The sequence below is a fragment of the Erinaceus europaeus genome, chromosome 7 (genome assembly GCF_950295315.1).
Source record: "Erinaceus europaeus chromosome 7, mEriEur2.1, whole genome shotgun sequence".
Lineage (NCBI taxonomy): Eukaryota > Metazoa > Chordata > Mammalia > Eulipotyphla > Erinaceidae > Erinaceus > Erinaceus europaeus.
This window is the reverse complement of record NC_080168.1, coordinates 121,739,131-121,759,903: the sequence shown is the minus strand read 5'-3', so window position 1 is coordinate 121,759,903 and position 20,773 is coordinate 121,739,131. Positions and strand designations below refer to the sequence as shown.

At 42.5% G+C, this 20,773-nt stretch overlaps 1 long non-coding RNA gene across 1 annotated transcript in view; it reads left to right on the top strand.

Annotated features, from left to right (window-relative positions):
- The window catches only part of LOC132539527 (uncharacterized), a 29,106-nt gene that overhangs the window by 5,881 nt on the left and 2,452 nt on the right, over window positions 1–20,773 (top strand). The window contains exon 2 of the long non-coding RNA XR_009550872.1: window positions 8,534–8,593. This is a non-coding gene — a long non-coding RNA (uncharacterized LOC132539527). The remainder of the gene's footprint in view (window positions 1–8,533; window positions 8,594–20,773) is intronic.

Sequence of the window (20,773 nt, the reverse complement as noted above, 5' to 3'; positions counted from 1 at the left end):
TTTTTTTGTGCAACCTTTGCAATCAGGGTTTGTGCTGAGTCAGGTCTGAATACTGAAGGATAATAAACACCTTCAATCGATTAGCATGTCTTCTCACTTGGACTAAGCAGAACACACATATGGATACTTAGAAGTCATCAGCTGGGGGTAGGCGGTAGCACAGTGGGTTAAGTGTAGCGGGCTAAGCGCAGGTGGCAAAAGGATCCTGGCTTGAGCCCCCGGCTTCCCACCTGTAGGGGAGTCGCTTCATAAGCGGTGAAGCAGATCTGCAGCTGTCTGTCTTTCTCTCCCCCTCTCTGTCTTCCCCTCCTCTCTCCATTTCTCCATTTCTCTGTCCTATCCAACAACAATGGCATCAATAACAATAATAACAACAACAGTAGCAACAAGGGCAACAAAAATGGGGGGGAAAACAGCCTCCAGGAGCAGTGGATTCCCAGTGCCGTCACTGAGTCCCAGCAATAACCCTGGAGGCAAAAAAAAAAAAAGTCAGCAACATTAAGAAGTGAAGTTGGCAGGAGTCAGGTGGTAGCACAGTGGGTAAAGCGCACGTGGTGCAAAGCACAAGGACCGGCATAAGCATCCCAGTTCCAGCCCCCGGCTCCCCACCTGCAGGGGAGTCGCTTCACAGGCGGTGAAGCAGGTCTACAGGTGTCTTTCTCTCCCCCTCTGTCTTCCCCTCCTCTCTCTATTTCTCTCTGTCTTATTCAATAACAACAGTAATAATTACAACAATAAAACAACAATGGCAACAAAAGGGAGTAAGTAAATAAATATAAAAAAAAAAGAAGTGAAGTTGGGATTGTCCTCAGGTTTCCTAGTGCTTCCTTAGTTTTTCCTGTAGGATCTAGCTCCACTTGTCATCTCAGTCTCTGTGAGAAAGGTCACAAGGCCTCTTTCAAATATCCCTTGACTAGTTCAAACATCTGGCTTGAAATCTTACTTGAGTAGAAAGTAAATGCTTTGGAGTTTCAAGATCAGTAACAGTGCTTTATCTTGAACTGATTAGTACCTTTCTAAATATTCCAACAGAGGCCTCCAATTTAGGTATTCTCCCTCACATTTGAAAACTGGAAATGGGCTATTCTGGTTACTGGACTGGAATAGCAAGTTCTCCATTTCATCTTCCTTTTTTTTTTTTTTTTTTTAATATGGACTATCTTGGATACAGATTCGCTTACTGAAATAGACCAAGATCCAGCTGTTTTACCAGCGAACCTGAGGCCAATTTAGGCTTCTGCTTGTGGCTCTTTCCCTTTTTCTACTTAGCTGTGCGTCTCCACCTCAGATGCCAGCTATCCCAGCCACTCTAGATCAATACCAAAACAATTCTGGTTTATTTTGATCAGGGGAAACCCCCCCCAAAAAAAAACAACAAGCAAACAACCAAAAACAAATACTCTCCCTCCCTCCCTGCCCCAGCCCCCCCCCCCAACCTTATTGGATGTCTAAAACTCAGCAAAAGTTCAGAACTGCCAGATTGTAGTCTTTGCAAGAGCTAAGCCTTAGTAAAAAGTTTTGGGTGTGAAGCTGCGTGTTGAAGAGCTGCTCAGAGTTAATTGATGGCCGTGCCTCTAGGGAGTGTCCTTTCTGTGTGGTCTGGAGGAAGCAGGTGGCAGGCCAGAGTTACAGATGATGAGTCAGACCAAAATGTGGCAGGTGTGTCAGTTAGTGTGCTTCCCTCCCTGGCCGATAGGTTAGAGCCTGATGGAGGGGCCAAGTGACCCACGGACACAAGTACACATATGCCACTCTTCTGCTGACGTATCAAAAGTGGGTAGTCCTTCGCCATTACTCTTTCAAGAGTTCCGGATGGCACAGCCTAGAAGGTAGAGGGTGAGGGGAGACAGAAATCCATTTTCTTAAATTTTATTTGGGAAGATATCAGAAATACTTCTTTCTTTTTAAAAAAATATTTATTTATTTCCTTTTGTTGCCCTTGTTGTTGTATTGTTGTAGTTATTATTGGTGTCGTCATTGTTGGATAGGACAGAGAGAAATGGAGAGAGGAGGGGAAGACAGAGAGGGGGAGAGAAAGATAGACACCTGCAGACCTGCTTTACCACCTGTGAAGCGATTCCCCTGAAGGTGGGGAGCTGGGGGCTCAAACCCGGATCCTTCAGCTGGTCCTTGCGCTTAGCGCCACATGCGCTTAACCTGCTGAGCTATCGCCCGTCAGAAATATTTCTTATGAAATGAATTCTCTCTCTCTTTTTTTTTCTCGCCTCTGGGATTATTGCTGGGGCTCGGTGCCTGCACTCTGAATTAACTACTCCTGGAGGCCATTTCCCCCCCACCCCAATTTTGTTGCCCTTGTTGTTAATGTTGCCATTGATGTTGTTGGATAGAACAGAGTGAAATCAAGAGAGGAAGGGAAGACAGAGAGAGGGGAGAGAAAGACAGACATTTGCAGACCTGCTTCACATCTTGTGAAGCGACTCCCACTGCAGGCGGGGAGCGGGGGGCTCGAACTGGGATCTTAGTGCAGGTCCTTGCGCTTCGTGCCATGTGTGCCTAACCTGCTGCGCTACTGCTGGCTCCCATGAACTCTCTTTTTAATTTCACTCATTTATTTATTGAATAAAGACAGCCAGAAATCAAGAGAGAAGGGCGTGATAGAGAGGGAGAGAAACAGAGAGACACCTGCAATACTGCTTCACCACTTGCAAAACTTTCCTCCTACAGGTGGGGGCTGGGGGCTCAAACCCAGGTCCTTGGCGAATTGTAGCATGTGCGCTCAGCCAGGTACGCCACCACTGGGCGCCTGAGATGAACTCTCTAGTTAAACCACAAAAATATTTACAGTCTCCTTCTTTTGCCTTTCAACATCCTATACTTAACTTTAAGAAAACGAACAAACAAAAAACCAAACTAAATTGTGTTGATGAGGTAGTTGATGTTCGAATTGAACAGTTTTGTTGTTGTTCACTTTGTGTGTTCTCCAATAAAGAAATTATTGAAAACTTAGTTTGGAATTAGTGCAAAATGTTCCTTGGCAGTCAAAATTTTATTTAAGATGTAAAACCAATCAATAAAATACTTCAGTTTGAGCCTCAAAATATTTTTTTTTCTTGATGCTTATGAATTTGTTTTCTTGTTTCTTTTATCATTTCACTGGGAGGTTAATGGTTTACAGAATGTTTGTTGACACAAAGCCACAGTTTCCTGTCTCCTTGTGATAGGTGTCTGCAAAGCACTCCCACGTCCAACTTAGGTCTGTTTCTACCACCATGCATTATAACTCAACTCCCTCTCCAGTCCCTCCATCTCCCCTAGATCAGTTCTTACTGGGTGAAGCCACTGAGATTTAGGGTCTGCTGTAATAGTGGCCTTCACTCCTTAACACTGACTAATTGGCAATGTTAGATTGCTGTTGAAAAAGTTGTGGCCATTGTCTAGACCAAGGGAATGCAAATCTGACTTGAATCAGAATCAGTGGGGCGGCTTAAAGAAACAACAACAAATCACATCTGTGGGATCTATTATTAAAAGAAAAATGGCGGTAGGGCCTGTGAGTCAGTATCCTTGTCAAGCACCCCCCCCCCCCCCCCCCAGTGATTCTAGATCTTTCTCTTCAATTCTGAACTCTAGCTCCTCCACATCAAAGTCACTTTGATTTCTTTTTTTTTCCGGGGTGATGAAATACTTTCTTGGAATCTGGTCCCACTCATTTGTTTACCTATTATCTGTGTTTTCCCTACAAAGACAGAGTGGAGTTGCAACAGAGAGAGAACTTGTGGTCTCCAGAGCCTGCAATGTTTACTCTGGGTCCTTACAGAAACAAAGTTTGTGAACTGCTTGCTGGTTGAGATGGGCTTGAAAAAAAGCCCTGAACACTTGATTGGGCCTTGCCCACAATTGGGAGAGTCAAGTTCTCAGCAGTTTTGGTAGCTGAAAAAAGAACCAGTTGTGGAAAGATACTTAATTCTGGGACCAGCTCTATATTATGGTATCTTGCTGCTCCATGGGCCAGGGAAAACCCACATAATTCCATTTAGTGTCTTTATAATATGTTGAACCATCAACTGCAGGAAGATGATTACTTCAGTAGAATTTCATAGAGCTAGGTAATAGATATTTGTTTTTTTAAATAAATAAATTAGTGTTTTTGAGTCTTTTAAAATATTTTTATTTATTTACTATTGGATTGAAACAGAGAGAAATTGAAGGGGGGAAGGGGAGATAGAGAAAGACCGAGAGACACCTGCAGCTCTGCTTCACCACTCATGAAGCTTCCCCCCCTGCAGGTGGGGACCAGGGTCTTGAACCCGGGTTCTTGTGCACTGTAATGTGTGCAGTAATGCTCCACCACCTGGCTCCGAGCTAGGTAATACTTATAAGCAAACATCAAAATTTCCAAATACAACTTGATTCTCACAGTTCTTCTTCTTTTTGTAAATACAAATGAAAACGTGAAACAGGGTTTAAAACATCATGGTAACTGAGTTATGCTAGATTGCTAGGTCTTTTTTTTTTTTTTTTTTTTTTACCAGATTAGTGGTGGGGCTTGTCTTGGAGCTTGCACGATTCCACTGATCCAGTGGTCATTCCTCTTCCTCTCTCTCTCACCATTCATCCATTGTCTTTCTTTCTTTCTTTCTTTCTTTCTTTCTTTCTTTCTTTCTTCTTTCTTTCTTTCTTTCTTTCTTTTTTTCTCCCTCTCTCTCTCTTTCTTTCTTTTTCTCTTCCTTCCTTCCTTCCTTCCTTCCTCTCTCTCTCTCTCTTTGATGGAAGGTAAGAAACAGAGAGATATAGAGAAGGAGAGGGAGAAGGAGAGACATATATTTAAAACATTTTTATTTATAAAAAGGAAACACTGACAAAACCATGGGATAAGAGGGGTATAACTCCACACAATTCCCACCACCAGAACTCCATAGCCCAACCCCTCCCCTCATAGCTTTCCTATTCTTTAACCCTCTGGGAATTTGGACCCAGGGTCATTGTGGGATGCAGAAGGTGAAAGGTCTGGCTTCTGTAATTGCTTCCCCGCTGAACGTGGGCTATGCAGTTCGATCCATACTCCCCGCCAGTCTAGGAGAGACATTTGTAGCACTACCTCAACACTCACTTTTGAAGCTTCCCTTCTATGGATGACAGGGAGCTTGAACTTGGGTCCCTGCTCGTGGCAATGCATGAGTCCTCTCTAGGGAGCCACCACTAGTCCCTAGTACACATTTTCTTTAAAATCTTTTTTTTTCTCCACTTACACTTAATTTACACCAAAGGTTTGGTATAGCACCAACATATAAAAATATTCCATATTGACAATATGTATGCTTAAACACACACATTTAAATATAAATTTTAAAGATGTCAGGTCCTGAAAATTCAAATTTGAAGTGTAATTATAGGGAGGGGGCTATTGAAATCAGCTCTGACATTCAGACATTCATATGGGGGTTGTACCCTCATCCTTGTACACAAACTTTCTCTTCCCCCTCCCCCCTCTCTGGCACTGCAATAAAATAGGGTTGACTGGATTTCTTGTGAATCACAACAGAGATAATATGTTTGCTTCTTAGTGCATAAGAAGGGAAGATTTCTCTCGGCTAAATCATTTCTGTTATTATTTGGTGCAGAGGAGGAGAATGAGTTTGATGTCTGAGTCACAAAGGGCTCCCCTTGTCATTGTGAGGACCTCCCATCTCCTATGGAACCGTGGGCTCTGCTGTGGAGTGAATGAGGGGGTTGAGTGGGAATATCCCTGCTGAAAAACTGTGTGGTAGTTTCCACACATGTAGGCTTTTTTTTAATACTTAGGAGGAAAAGGAGCTATCTTTAAACTCTGGTCTTTTCACTACTTTAATTTGTATGACTTCTCAGAGCTCAAGAGGAAAAGGGGGGAAAAAAATCAAAGCCAAACATACAATTTCATTCTGATCCCTAATGGAGATAATTGGTAACGTGTGTGCTTCGTTTGGGGCATTCACTCCCCTTGTCACTTGGTGGTGGTTAATTGAGAGTGGCAGACCCAATTAAGCAGCCTTAGTAGCATGTAATGGCTAATTGTGAGCAGGCTAGAAACCTTCTTTTGTCTTTCAAAAGGTCTTTTTAACTCTCCTAGGGCATGTCTGTTTTGGATTGAAGTCCTAAGTTGGTATCTGATGATTTAAATTCAAGAAAAATCCTTTAATTGAAAGGTTTGGATAAATGAATTTACACCCTTTCCCTGTAAAATGTCTAGCAGGTGACTGAGACCATATGCTTTTTATCGCACTTAGAGGACAGAATTATAATGTGTAAAGGACTTCAATTAGGCTGTAAGCAGTCTTTCTGCTAGAAGCCAAAAGTAACGTGGTTAATGTAGTGGGCTCCAACAAGAAGGATTTCATTTGGGTCTTTGCACACATTTCTGACTGGACTCTTGTAATGTCTTCTAAAACAGAGTTCGCACTTCTCTTTACTATAACTCCAAGACTTTACACCCAGACACTTAGCTGATCTATGCAATCACTATTGCCAGATTTCTGGGTTAAACATTCTATCTTTCCAAGTGTTTTGGTCAGTGGGGATTAGGGGAAGTCTATGCAGACAGTCCTGGAACTCTGTTATGGATGCATTTATACGGTGTAACAATCTTTGTGCTAGTCCCAGGACCGTTTCTAAGTACTGTGCAGGCTAGCAGGTTCATAGAAGGATATAATACAATGACTGACATCTTATCACCACTAACCTCATGACTGGAAGTTGGAGCTGTGGAGGTGAGAACTATAGCCCTCTTGGGCAACCAAGTGTGTATTATGGAGTCCTTGTTAAGTCAGACATCAGACACCTCCCCGCCCCCCCAGCTTTCACTTATCTCAGAACCAAATTAAAAAAAAAGTATGAATAGTTGAGCAAGGGAGATAGCATACTGGTTATGCAAAAAGACTCTCATGCCTGAGACTCTGAAGTCCCAGGTTGAATCTCCTGCACCATCATAAGTCAGAGCTCTGGTAAAAAAAAAAAAAAAAAAAGTAGATATATATCTTTGTCGATACAGTGATTACATGTGTTTTCTATGTAAAAACGGTGACCATGGAAGTTTTCATTTCATGACTTAAGGACAAAGATGGACTTGGATAATTGGGAAAGTTAATCTAGCTCATCTCAGGATGCTTATCTGGATTCCCTACCCACCCATCTTTCTCTGTATCATTTCTTTAACTCACTATGAAGATAGCATTTGGGGAGTTAGTGAGTCACTGTGGTCTACTAGAACCCAAACCCTAACCCAAACCCCAACCCTAACCGTAGCCTCTGAAGAGTTCTTCCATTTTGGGTTCAACTTCCTACTCTGTCTCCTTCGCTTTCCTCAGACTCATTGCTGCACATACATATAAGGGAGAATATGAGTGACAGATTTCCTCAAGGGGCTGGAGAAATGAGGACAAAGAATAACATGGTAGGGTTCTTATTTTTGTTTGTTTGTTTTGTTTCCTTCTTTTTATACTTTTGTTGTGTTTCTCAGATCTGGAGATAAAAATAAATACGTATGCTCTGTCTATATATGTTGGACTCTAGTTCCTGTTTTGAATAACAGGGTTCCTAAATCTCACTGGGCCAAAGAAGATATCAATTTGTTTTTCCCAAATGAAATACAGTAACAGAGACGGGAAGTGAGATGGGCCAATCATCTAGGACCCACTTGGCTACCAATGTTGTATTTCACCATACTTAGTGGCCTCATCCTTGTGGATGGAGTGCTAGGCCTGACTTGCAAGTTCCATGTGACAGGACCGAGAAGCTGGAGAAACACACCTTTGGAGCCACACACCTCTCATCTGCTGATTCTCCACTACCCAGAACCTGATCACGTAGTCATATTTATTTGCAAGGGGGAGCTGAGGAGCACTTTCCATTTGTTAGCCAAATATACCACCAACATTTCGGACTTTAAAAAATTTTGTTATTAATAGTCTGTGACAAGATTGTAAGATTACTCCACACCACACCCACCACCAGAATTCTTTCTCCCTACCTGCCTACCTCCCAAAGATAGGCCCATGGTTCTCCTAGTCTTAGAATTTGCTTGCTTCTGTCTTTTTTGTTTTTTTTTTAATTCAAATTCATGTTTATTCTTTTTTTAAAAAAATTGTAAAAATCTTTACTTACTTGATAGAGACAACCAGAAATCGGGATGGAAGGCCCCACATAGGTGCATCAGGGAACTTCATGGCTGGTGAAAGGATGTCTCTTTATCTCTTTACTCTTTCTGTTCCTCCCTCTCCTTCTTCTCTCCCTATGCACATAGAATTCAAAAAAAACAAAGCTGGAGTTGTGACGGCTGTTCAGACTTATCGTACATGAGTTCTGCTCTTGGTTCATGCTACAATAAGTCTGTTTGCTTGAAGGGGGCTTATAACACAGCAGGTTCTGAGTCAAGCATTTCTTTTTTTAAAAAAAAAACATTTAAAATGATATTTATTTATTTATTTATTTATTGGAGAGAGACAACCAGAAATTGAGAGGGGAGGGGAGATAGAGAGGAAGAGAGACAGAGAGACACTGGCAGCCCTGCTTCACTACTTGTGAAATCTTCCCCCTGCAGGTGGGGACCGAGAACTTGAACCTGAGTCTTGGAGCACCTGTATTGTGAGCTCTCAGCCAGGTAAGCCACCACCCGGGCCCCCGGCATCAAGCATTTCTTAGACATCTTCTGAGCAGTCATCACAAGGTCTACATAAAAATGTTCTTAGCATTACTTTGCACAAGAAGAAAATTAGCCTTGGGGTGATCAAGTAATTGGTTGATGATGATGAGTACCCAGATGGTATTGCTGGTATTTGTCATTTATTTATTTGTCTGTCTATTGCCTCCAGGGTTATCGCTGAGGCTTTGTGCCAGCACTACAAATCCGCTGCTCCTGGTGGCCCATTTTTCCATTTTATTGGATACGTTCAAACCCCAGTCACCACATGCAAAGTTGTCCCCCTGCAGTTGGGGACTGGGGGTGGGCTGGGGCTTGAACCTGGGCCCTTGTGCACTGTAACATGGGTGATCAACCAGGTGTGCCACCTCTTGGCCCCTCAGACTTTTCTTTAAACAGACACTGGCTAAGTATTTAAAGCGAACAGATCTTGTCCTAGGCCACCGGGTAGAGAAGACTTTTCAAAAAAACTTATTTATTAGTTACCTGTGAAGTGATTGTGGCTTATGAGGGGACACAGCAAATAAGCTAGTAGTCCTAACAGAACAGAAATTTTGAGCATGTGACAGGGATTTGGTACCCCCAGAAGGGGACATCCCAGAACGGTAGGCCTGGGGTGATTTAGGCTCAGAAGGGAGAAAAAAATCTGTAACATTTAAGCAAGTGGCAAAGACAGTGGAGGCAGCTTGTAGTCTTTAAAGATGATCAGAGTTTTCAAGGTGGCAAGAATGGGAGAGAAAGGTCGTGGCTACCTGGCATAACCACTGTGTTTTTTTGTTTGTTTGTTTTGTTTTGCCTTGAAATCTAATGTGTTTCTAGTGGGGGTGGTGGTGGTAAGGTAGGGGCTTCTTTCTCCCACCCAGAAAGTGCGACACCTTTATCTTTGCACAAAAATTCTCTGTTCCCAGGTTGAATATGGGATGATCCCACTCATAGACAGTAGGAACAGAAGGGAAACCACAAAGCAGAAGTGGGCCTGGGTCTGGTGCACCGCACCAAAGTGAAAGACTCTGGGCGTGGGGGGAGGGCTCAGGTCCTGGAACAGGATGGCAGAGGAGGACCTAGAGGGGGTTGAATTGTTATGTGGAACACTGAGAAATGTGAACAGGGGTAGATGGCATAATGGTTATGCAAAGAGACTCTTATTCCTAAGACTTCAAAGTCTCAGATTCATGGTGGATTCACCTTTGTCACCCCCTCTTGAATGGAGCTTGAAGGAATCATGTTAAGTGAGAAACAAAAGGATGCATATGGCATGATCTCACTCATAGCTAGAAGCTGAAAAATAAGATCAGAAGGGAAACCACAAAGCAGAACTTGGACTGGAGTTCGTGTACTGCGCCAAAGTGAAAGATTCTGGGGTCATGGGAGGGCTCAGGTCCTGGAACGTGATGGCGGAGGAGGACCTAGTGGGGGGAAGGGGAGGATGCTATTTGGAAAACTGAGAAATGTTACACATGGACCAACTAATGTATTTTTACCGTTAACTCTAAACCATGAATCCCCCCCCCCCCAAATAAAGGGAAAATTATTTTTTCCCATATTTTAGATGGGACTTGAAAGGATCATGTTAAGTGAGATAAGTCAGACTGAGAGGGATGAATAGCAAATATCACTTATAGGTAGTACTTAAGAGGCCAAAGTAGAAAAGAGAAGCCCAGGTGAAGCTTGCACTGGGTAGAGTGGATGGCAGCAAAGCAAAGGATTCTGGACTTGGGCAGGATGGGTGGAAGGAGGGACATCCAGTGTATGATGGTGAAAAGGGATTTGGGTTGGTGGTAGGAATGGTGTGTAGACACCTATCATGGGAAAGGAAGAGACTGTACCCATAATTGCCCTGTAAGTCATTATTTCCTCAATAAAGCAATAAAAACATATTTCCTTCCACTTTCTGAATCTGGTCTCTGACAGAGAGAGGTGGTTTATTGAGGATTTGCAACACTGTCTCCTTAACAGCCACAAACAAGCTCTAGGACTAACAGTCTCTGTGCTAGACACAGCACTTGCAGAACTTGGAGCAGGTGGTGGAGGTGCGATGTTGCCAAAAGCACCAGTCACCTGAGCATTTGGAAGACTTCCGGTCATTAAGTGGAAGATGGATGGGCTGAGGCTGGTGCAGATGAAATGGGAGTGAGGGGTTCACGATAATGTCATTCTGGGGCCAACTGAATTCAGCAGAAGGGTAATCAAGACCAATGCTCTAATTAACTTTAATCCTCTGAAACTGGCACGGGTGGGGGAAATGACCTGCTATAAACATTTTACTGGCAGCAGGATATGAATCATAAATAAATCCAAGTTTGGAAGGAACAGACACCTTATCCAAATGTTCTCTTGGCACAAGAATCAATGGAATGACACACACATTTCTAAAGACGGAAGAGTTCCCTGCTCATTAACTATTTTGTCTCAGTTTATGGCCTGCTACCTTCCAGACACAAAGCTGCAGATGCTACCATGATGCCATCCTGACTTCTTTGGAGAGACGACTTCATCAGTGTGTCCTGGAACCTCACCTCTCCAGAGCTCTGGCCCACTAGGGAAAGATAGAAACAGGCTGGGGGGTATAGATCTACCGGCCAATGCCCATGTCCAGTGGAGAAGCAATTTCAGAAGCCAGAATTCCTACCTTCTGCGCCCCCCAAAACAACCTTGATCCATACTCCCAGTGGGGGGAGAAGTGATAGGAGGAAGAAGATAAGAGGGCTCTGAACTCCAGCTCCATCAGCACCCAGAGCTAGATAGATAGATAGAGAGAGAGAGAGAGAGAGAGAGAAGAAGGAGGACAAGAAAGAGGAGGCGGAGGAGGAGGGGGAGGGGCAGGGGGAGGGGGAGGAGGAAAAGGAGAGGGACATACGGAGGTAGTAATGTCATGAGTAGCTTGGAGGGGAAGAGAGAACTGGATCAGGAAGAAAAAGGGGATGGGGAATTATGTATAAATGGAGACAGCTAGTTGTAGAGATGATGGTTGGCCTATGTCTACAACCTTAGGGGAACTGCAGTGGATTGCAGTGGGGAGACTAAAGATTCAGAAGTCAGGTGGTGGGAATGGTGTGGATTACCTGTTGACATGTAATTTTGTAAATCAATATTAAGTCACTAATAAAATTAAAAAAATAAATATAGTAACCTGAAAATGAGAAGACTGAAGAGCTAAGGGCTAAGCATCTCTCTCTAGAAGTCAGCATGGTTCTCCCTTTGTAATATAGATTTTAGGAGCTGTCTTCACTATCTGGATTTCCCCCTAATTGCTGGGAGGATTATCATTCACTCAGTTTGTGTGTGAAGTAGGAGAAAAATGACTATGTTCTGTGCCATTTGTGATTTTGGAATTTCTTTTAAAAATAATTTTTATTTATTTCCTTTTGTTGCCTTATTGTTGGAGTTATTAATGTTGTTGTTACTGATGTCGTCATTGTTGGATAGGACAGAGAGAAATGGAGAGAGGAGGGGAAGACAGAGAGGGGGAGAGAAAGATAGACACCTGCAGACCTGCTTCACTGCCTGGGAAGCAGCTCCCCTGCCCGGGGCTCGAACCTGGATCCTTAAGGTCCTAGCACTTTGCGCCACGTGCGCTTAACCTGCTGCAGCTACCGTTCGACTCCCTGATTTTGAAATTTTTAAGAAATTCAGAAACTTGCAGTTTCCTAAACTCAAGGACTATTAAAATTAGAAAAAAAAAATCTTAAAATGCCTTTCATTTTCCTGCGTTTATGAAGAGGAAATTTGAAATTCAGAGACATTAGGAGATTTGCTCAAGTCTATGGTTTATCTGGGACCCAAATTGAATTTTCTAATGTTATGGCTCAGAAATTTCTGTCAGAAAACAAAACATTTTCCTCTAATAAGCTTCAAGACTGGTAGTGATTATTTGAAATTTTATCTCTTTCTTTGCCCAGCAGTTCAAGAGATATGCTGCCTCCTTATTATAGTGCTTTTAAGCAAATTGGGGTTGCGTGGTTTCCTCTTTACTCAGTTTTAAATTAATTTTACTCTTGAGAGGTCAAACTTCTTTCTTGTCAGAAAAGATGGGAAAACTCTTGGTTTTGCAAAGGGTGGAGTTCTACCTACATGAACAGCTGCAGAAGAGAAGCAGTTGTTGGTGAAACAGTTGTGAAATGAGAACAGACTCTTTAAGTTAATGCATGTGCAATTAGTGATAAACTATTCTGATTTCCTGAAGGAAGAAAATAAACGTGAACTGTAGACTCTGAAATCTAGTGGTAAATTAATATTTTAAATATATTGGACAGTATTCTCTACTCCCTTGCAAAATGACATTCTCGACAGCAAGTAGGAATGGTTATTCTCTGGCCCGAGAGATACTCAATATTTCCCTCACAGCCAAATGGGGGATGTTGTCGCTTCATCTGAGCTGATGTCTCATAAACTGCAAAACCTGAGTTGGAGTTGGAATTGGAATGGGTCTCTTTCTTCTTGTAGAGCTCTTCAGGCTAGCCCAGGCATGTCTAGGGAGCCCTCGCCATAACTTTTGAATTTTTAAAGGACTGAACTTAAGTGCTGTCATTGTTCCAGCACTGCCCGACTCCAACTCTTTTCTGGGTCAGCACATTCACATTTTCCCAGATGGAGCTTGGCCTCAGTCAGACACTGTGACTCAAGTTTCTGTTATATAAACAAGACTTAGACTTACTGCCTCAATTTCTGTTGCTAGGGTCTTGTTGCTAGGCACTGTATCTATCATGCCATGTTCAATTGAAAGGGTATATTGTCAGTGCTTTAAAGTTTTTATGTGACCTTTTAATAACAAGGTCAACCATCAAGACAACTTTCCCAACTTTATTTTATTTTATTTTATTTTATTTTATTTTATTTTATTTTATTTTATTTTATGTGGTGTTGGGGAGAAAACCCAGGGCCTCAGCCTTATGTCCTACTGCTCAGCCACCTCCCCAGTCCAACTTTTAATTTTTTTTTATGAAAAAAAAAAAGGGGAGGGGAGAGAAATCAAAGTGCCACACCCCCATCCGCGGTATCTACTTGTCTGTCTGTCTGTCTTTGATGCCCTCCTGTGGTGCTGGGGATCAAACCCGGGGTCTCAAGTATGTAAGGCTGGTGCTTTAATCACTGAGCCATTTTCCTCTGAGGTTTTTTTTTTTGTTGTTGTTGTTGTTGTTTTCTTTTTTACATGAGAAAGAACCAATCCTGTCTGATTGAAATTGTTGTACTTTGGGTCATCTTGCCATTTCAGATAATCCTATTGTCATTAACTACACTTTGCATGAGTGCTGAAACCTTTTCTTCAGTTTTTGCTACCATGGATTTTATGCCTCCTTGAAGTGACTGATCCCTGAAAACCTTATCTACCTTTCTTTAAAAAAATGTCATTAATTACCTGCAGGATTATTGCAGGGTCTCAGTGCCAACACGATGAATCTGCTCCTCTGGGTGGCCATTTTTTCCTTCACCGCTTATGAAGCGCCCCCCTGCAGGTGGGGAGCTGGGGGGGTTGAACCTGGATAAGGACAGGTCCTTGTGCTTAGTACTCTGCGTGTTTAATCAGGTGTGCTACCGCCCAGCCTCTTTTCTATTTTCCTTTTTGTTTAATTATCTTTATTTATTTATTGGATAGAGACAGCCAGAAATCGAGAGGGGAGAGGATGATTGAGGGAAAGAGACAGAGACACCTGCAGCCCTGCTTCACCACTCGTAATGCTTTTCCCCTGCAGGTGGGAAGAGGGGGCTCGAACCTGGGTCCTTGTGCATTGTAACATGTGTGCTCAACCAGGTGCGCCACCACCAGCCCCTCTTTTCTACTTTTCAATAGAGAAAAGAGACATACATAGCACATTTCACCATCCATTGGCATGGTGTTCCCATGCAGCGCTGGGACTTAAGCCCAGGTCCAGGCTCCTGGTAAAGTATGCACTTTGCCAAGGGAACTATCTCCTGACCCCAAAACTATTCTGAACTCTCTAGTCCCGTGCAAAGAAGAGACAATAGAGACATCTGTAATAGCTAGAAGGAAGTCCAGGGATTAAGAACGAGATTCTCTCTTAGAAGGTTTCCAAACCGCAGAACCATTCTCAGCAGAGATACTGAGTGGGAACATTTATTTGTGTTTATTTTCTCATTTATTTTGGTGTAAGCAGAGCCTTGCATGTATGATTTCACTGCTCTGGGTCACTCATTTTATTTAGAGAGAGTTAGAGGAAGAGACACCACAGCTTCCCATGTAGCACCAAGCCTAGCCTGGAACATTGTGAGAACATCTTTCTGGTCTCTCTTCCTTTTTCCACCTGTTATTTGATAGGAAAAAAGAAATTGGAAAGGGGGAGGACAGAGAGGGAATGAGAAAGAGAGACAACTGCAGCACATATTCACTGCTTGTGAAATGGGTACTGGGGACTTGAACCCAGGCCCTGCTACATGGTCACGTGTGTACTCAACTGGGTGTGCCACCACCCGGCCTCTCAGCAACTACCTTTGGACAAAACTATACTCAAATATTCCTGGCTTTCTAGTCCCTGGCACACTCTAGCAGAACGCAATTCACTTTTTAAAAGAAATTTATTATACTTATTTATTTATTTGTTTTTCACCCTTGTCGTTATTGTTATTGCTGCCATTGATGTTGTTGGATAGAACAGAGAGAAATGGAGCGAGGAGGGAAGACAGAGAGGGGGAGAGAAAGACAGACACCTGCAGACCTGCTGCACCATCTGTGAAGCGACCCCCCTGCAGGTGGGGAGCTGGGGGCTTGAACCGGGATCTTTACGCCGGTCCTTGTGCTTCGTGCCATGTGTGCTTAACCCACTGTGTTACTGCCTGACTCCCATGTTTATTTATTTATTGGATAAAGACAGACAGAAATTGAGAAGAAGGGGGAGACGGGGAGAGAGAGAGACGGAGAGACCCCTGCAGCCCTGCTTTATTTCTGGTGAAGCTTTCCGCCTGCAGGTGGGGACCAGAGGCTTGAATCTGGATTCTTGCGCACTGTAATGCACACTTAAATAGGTCCATCCAAGATCGGCTGAAAACGGTGAAGTCACCATTTTTTACAGCTGAGTAGTATTCCATTGTGTATATATACCACAGCTTGCTCAGCCATTCATCTGTTGTTGGACACCTGGGTTGCTTCCAGGTTTTGGCTATTACAAATTGTGCTGCCAAGAACATATGTGTACACAGATCTTTTTGGATGGATGTGTTGGGTTCCTTAGGATATATCCCCAGGAGAGGAATTGCAGGGTCATAGGGTAGGTCCATTTCTAGCCTTCTGAGAGTTCTCCAGACTGTTCTCCACAGAGGTTGGACCAATTGACATTCCCACCAGCAGTACAGGAGGGTTCCTTTGACCCCACACCCTCTCCAGCATTTGTTGCTGTTACCTTTTCTGATGTGTGACATTCTCACAGGAGTGAAGTGATATCTCATTGTTGTCTTGATTTGCATTTCTCTGACAATCAGAGACTTGGAGCATTTTTTCATGTGTTTCTCGGCCTTTTGTATCTCTTCTGTGGTGAATATTCTGTCCAATTCCTCCCCCCATTTTTGGATGGGGTTATTTGTTGTCTTGTTGTTGAGTCTGGTAAGCTCTTTATATATGTTGGTTATTAAACTCTTATCTGATGTATGGCATGTAAAGAAAAAAAATCATGTTGAGTGAAATAAGTCAGAAACAGAAGGATGAATATGGGATGATCTCACTCTCAGGCCGAAGTTGAAAAACAAGATTAGAAAAGAAAACACAAGTCGAACCTGAAATGGAATTGGAGTATTACACCAAAGTAAAAGACTCTGGGGTGGGTGGGTGGGTGGGTGGGGAGAATACAGGTCCATGAAAAATGATGAATGAAATAGTGGGGGTTGTATTGCTAAATGGGAATCTGGGGAATGTTATGCATGTAAAAAAAAAAAACAAGTAGAAACGCAAAGCAGAAATTGACTGAGTTTGGAATATGGCACCAAAGTAAGAAAGCAGAAGTATACTAGAGTTTGCAGTGAGTACCTCCCTAATACTTTCTCTCCACTTTTCCAAGCTTTGGGTCCATGATTGCTCAACAATTTGTTTGGCTTTGTATGTTAACTCTCTTTTTAGTCACCAGGTTCCAGGTGTCATCAGGATGCCGGCCAGACTTCCCTGGATTGAAGACACCACCAATGTGTCCTGGAGCTCAGCTTCCCCAGAGACCCACCCTACTAGGGAAAGAGAGAGGCAGACTGGGAGTATGGACCGACCAGTCAACGCCCATGTTCAGCGAGGAAGCAATTACAGAAGCCAGACCTTCTACCTTCTGCAACCCTCAATGACCCTGGGTCCATGCTCCCAGAGGGATAGAGAATGGGAAAGCTATCGGGGGAGGGGGTGGGATATGGAGATTGGGTGGTGGGAATTGTGTGGAGTTGTACCCCTCCTACCCTATGGTTTTGTTAATTAATCCTTTCTTAAATAAAAAAAAATAAAATAAAAAAAAAGAAGTTTAACAGAGACTTATTCATGGCTCCTGGGAGGGGTGAGGCTGGCATAGTGACCTCACAAGAGTTGAGCGTCACCATAAACAGCCTTTAAAAAGAGACCTTTCAAAAGCAAGATATCAGTTATTATATCACATTAAGAGAACGCAACAGCACAAATATTCACCTATGTGATGAATGAACAAAGCAATTGTTTCAATGTTATATGAATGGGTAATTGTGGTTTAGGACAAAACATCGGATGATGACATTAACAACCCATGTGGAAATGAAGAAAATATACTAGGAAGATTACATCAGTGTCTGCTATGTGTTGAGGATTTGGAGAAACTGTTTTGTGAAACTGGAGAGAAAAGAACAATTTCTGAATTAATGTCTTCATAGTTTCAAGTATTTTCTTATTAGGTTAATAAATGAAATATTATAAGTGGATGTCTGATTTTTTTTTGTATAATCCTAAATGTTTGTGTAATTCTAGTTGCTTGGATAACTTTCAGCTTTCTCCTTGTAAAAAAGGAAGAACTCCTTAAACACAGAAGCAGTGACCTATGTTTTTGTAGTTCAAGGTGGGAGAGTGGGAATTATACCAGATCTGTCGGATTCATGGACTCATAGTGACTACATGGTCTGACAGTGTCATATGCGTCTATGATACTGCATTTTTCTTTTAAAAGATTTATTGAGCTGTTTTTGAGAGAGATCAGATCATCACATGACTCTTGTATATGGTGGTATTGTGAATTGAACAAGGAGCCTTCAAGTTCTCAGGCATGTCAAGTCCTATGGTCTACTTCTGAGACATCTCCTTTACTAGCTTCAGACTCCAGTGCGCTCAATAAGGAATGTTAAAATTCTCTCTCTTTCTCTGTCCTTGTGCTCAGTAGCTCATTTTTATGTTTAAAGGGATAATGGGTTTTCCAGAATGATTTTTTTTTCCCCATCACCTCAATCTACAGAGGAGGAGATGGACCTGCACTAGGGAATTCTACTTCGTAGAATATTTCTGACCCAGTAGGACAAAGATGTTATATAGCGTATCAGATCATAAAGTTTCTAAGCTCTCTCTCTCTTCATTTGGAGAAAGGAATATTGATCTTTAATATTCACTTCCCCTTCTCCGCCACCCTTGATCTCTCCCAACTGCCAAGGAAGAAACTGGGAAGATGACTGGAGTAAGCCTTACAATATTCCTTTTGCCTTCAGTTGAGTAATTATCCATGATGGAAAACACATGAACGTGTCTTGGGCAGTGATTAGCTTCCTCTGTCCCTATCTATATAATCCTACCACTCCCACATATTTTGTTAAAAGCCAAATGCAACTGATATAAATTATGTGATACAGCTTCTTGGTCTAATGCACCGAATATTTTATTCCATTTATTGTTATAGGCTGTTGTAGCATGCCTTCCTACAGGGAACTGACTCCCCCACCCCCCCTTGGATGAACTCCAAGTGAAGGAAGTCAATTTATTAAGCCAGTGGATGGATATTTGTTTCTTGGATATTCAGACATATGGTTCCAAAACTGCTTCATTCTGTTTTAAATCAGTTCCTCTTGACAGGCTCCATTTCCCCCCCCTGCATATATGACACAGGTGAAGTAATGAAGGTGCTTATTGTGGTTTCCTGTTAATATTCCAAGGCCTGAGGAGGCTCTGAGCAGCAGGATGTCTGTTCTCCAGCTGTTTTTCCAACAGGAAGAAGGGATAAAATAAACAAAGCATACACAGTAGCCCATTGAAACCACAGGTAATCCACAGCTGCAGTAAAAACAACTTTGTGTTGTCAAACTGGTCTGCCACCATAGATTCCCATCAGCAATAGTACTCCAAAATACTCTCAGGGTAGCTGATAGTTTCTTTTAAGTCTTTCATATCCATAGGGCAGTTAACCTGAAAATCCAAATTTGGACCAACGATTCCTATCTTCTCTTTCTTTTTAATGGTGTTTACTGGAATTCCATGGAACAGAAAGGGGCAATTACGATATAAAATGAAATTAACGAAACACTAAAATTACTGACATGTACTCATTTAATTTTAAATTTGAATCTAAAATGTATCTGGATTGACAAACCCTTCAGAAACAGGAATCTGTGTACCATTCTTGCAAATAATTTCTTATTTAATGTTAGCAAACATTACTTCCTCAGATTAGTGCTACGTATCCCATTGTTCCTGTATGGTTCTTGTTTTTGACTTGGAATCTCTCTCTCTCTGAGTTAGGAAATGTATTTGGGAGGTGGGAGGGTGGGGGTATAGAGTTTTGATGGTAGGTATGGTGTGCAATTATACACTGTAGCCTTACAATTTTGTAACCTTCTATCAATCACACATTTTAAAAAATGTAATAACATGCAAAATTTCTGTGAGCTATTTGTTCCATCCTAATCGTCATGCCATTCTGTATAAACATTATCTTTAGAATCCAAAGTAAGTTGCCCTCTTTATTTTCATTTTGATGACTTGAAATTTAAGGCAGCTGGATAGATAGATACTGATGAAGCCCAAAGTGCCTTGTTGGCTTGTGGCTAAGCACCTGACCAGTATTCTCAATGCCCTTGACAATGCGTTTCCAAGAATAGATAAACTTACCTCTTGGTCATCTGTAAGATCTAAACCCTGAGCTTTTGAAATCCTGCCAATGTATTTCCAAAGATTGATTCACCCCCCTCTGTTTGAACAAAGTATGCATTTATTCACCTCAATGAAAACAATACTCAGGGGGCACCAAATGGTGGTGCACCTGGTTGAGCACACATGTTACAAAGCCCAAGGACACAAGTTCGAGCCCCTGGTCCTCACCTGCAGGGGGAAAGCTTCACAAGTGGTAAAGCAGTACTGCAGGCGTCTCTCTGTCTTTCGCCCTCTCAGTCTCCCTGCTACTGTCTTGATTTCTGGCTATCTCTATCCAATAAATAAATACAATAAAGTAAAATAAATAAATTCAAATGCTGGCTGTTCTTACAAAAACAAAACAAAATGAAGCAAAACATATTCAGTAGAGGACCAACTATATGACTCAGAATGAAATTGAGATGGGATTAAATAATCCATGGAAAGTCACAGGCTTGAATGACCTCAGTCACTGTCACTGAGTCCTAGAGTGGTTTTGCAATGGACTTACTGAGCCATGCACTCTTTTTTTTTTTTTCCCTCCAGGGTTATTGCTGGGCTCGGTGCCTGCACCATGAATCCACTGCTCCTGGAGGCCATTTTTTCCCCCTTTTTGTTTCCCTTGTTGTAGCCTCCTTGTGGTTATTATTATTGCCATTGTTGACGTCGTTCGTTGTTGGATAGGACAGAGAGAAATGGAGAGAGGAGGGGAAGACAGAGAGGGGGAGAGAAAGATAGACACCTGCAGACCTGCTTCACTGCCCGTGAAGCGACTCCCCTGCAGGTGGGGAGCCAGGGGCTCGAACCGGGATCCTTACTCCGGTCCCTGCGCTTTGCGCCACATGCGCTTAACCCACTGCGCCACCGCCCGACCCCCTGAGCTATGCACTCTTACCTGTGTGATGGTGACCAGGGAATCACACGTGTACTCTTCCCTTATACTTAGTAATTTATTTTGTTTGGAGCTAATTCCCAATCCTTTGCAATGACTTTTTTTTTTAAATTGTATTTATCTTATTTCATAAGACAAAGGAAATTGAGAAGGAGGGAGACAGAGAGGGAGAGAGAAACAGAGAAATACCTGT